Source organism: Neophocaena asiaeorientalis, unplaced genomic scaffold (assembly GCF_003031525.2).
Source record: "Neophocaena asiaeorientalis asiaeorientalis breed wild unplaced genomic scaffold, Neophocaena_asiaeorientalis_V1.1 scaffold396, whole genome shotgun sequence".
Taxonomy (NCBI): domain Eukaryota; kingdom Metazoa; phylum Chordata; class Mammalia; order Artiodactyla; family Phocoenidae; genus Neophocaena; species Neophocaena asiaeorientalis.
In genome coordinates this window covers 3,357,451-3,358,361 of record NW_020172455.1, presented here as the reverse complement: position 1 = coordinate 3,358,361, position 911 = coordinate 3,357,451, and the positions used below count along the sequence as shown (strand labels likewise).

Genomic DNA, 911 nt, shown 5'->3' with positions numbered 1-911 from the left:
GCAAGGGGCGGGGCAAAGGCCGGCGGGAAGGCTGCACGGGGCGGGGGGCGGGCCCTGGCGCCTCAACCCTGGCGGGCTCCAGTCGGGGCCTGAGGGCTACGAGGAGTTCTCTGGTTGGACCTGGGACCTAGTCGAGCCGCGCGGACCGCTGAGAGGCCGAGAGAGAGGTGTGGGAGCCCCGCGCCGCCCTGTCCCTGCCCGCCTGTGGGCCAAGCAGGCGGCAGCCCGCACGTCTGTGACTTCGCAGTTCGTTCCGAGGCCTGGGCTGCGGGCAGAAGTGGGGCTAGAGCGGCGTTTGTAAAGGCGGCGGCGTTGTCTGTGTGCTTTGGGGGACACCTGGGCAGGACAGGTTGGATGTTTAGGCAAACTGAGTGGAAGTGTGTATCTCAGTAGATGTAAAATTTCTCTACGAAGAGATCAGTTAGTTTCAGTCGCTTCCCGCCCCACTCTTGCTTGACAAGAGACGGTCTGCTGCGCTGGAAAGTCCTCGGGGCCCGGGCTTGTGGCACATCTTACACTTTCTTCCTCTTCCCGCGCTGGCCTTGTGGCGTGAATCGGTGCTCCTGGGTGTGGGGACCGGGGCTGAGCCAGTGCAGGCTCTCCCGCCCAGGGCTCTGCTGAGTGACTGGTGGCCTCACTGGTGTGGAGCCTCCTGGGTTGTCGCAGATGCGTCTGTGGGGACGCTCTGGTGGCTTCGCCGACTCAGAAGGGCTGCGCTCTCATCTTACCCAACCTCAGCCATCAGTGTCTTTTCCTCCTCCCCCGGGGACAGTTTGGTACTAGCCACTGCAGCTCACACCTCTGGAAGTGTTATTAATCATTTCCCGAAGGAGAAGCTAGCTTAATAACGTTTGTTAACAGTCAGGATTTTCCGTGGAAGCCGCTGGCGGACCGAGTCCATTCCTCCTCCT

The 911-nt window shown here is 61.9% G+C and overlaps 1 protein-coding gene across 4 annotated transcripts in view; it reads left to right on the top strand.

Annotated features, from left to right (window-relative positions):
- KLF11 (KLF transcription factor 11) overlaps positions 1 to 911 on the top strand; it is a 12,089-nt gene that overhangs the window by 647 nt on the left and 10,531 nt on the right. Inside the window, exon 1 of one of the 4 annotated variants that reach the window (XM_024737727.1) lies at positions 83 to 167. The exons of the other annotated variants lie outside the window; for them this stretch is intronic. The gene's annotated coding sequence lies outside the window, so the exon portion shown is untranslated. Of the gene's footprint in view, positions 1 to 82; positions 168 to 911 lie in introns of those variants that run through there. 4 annotated transcript variants of the gene reach the window in all.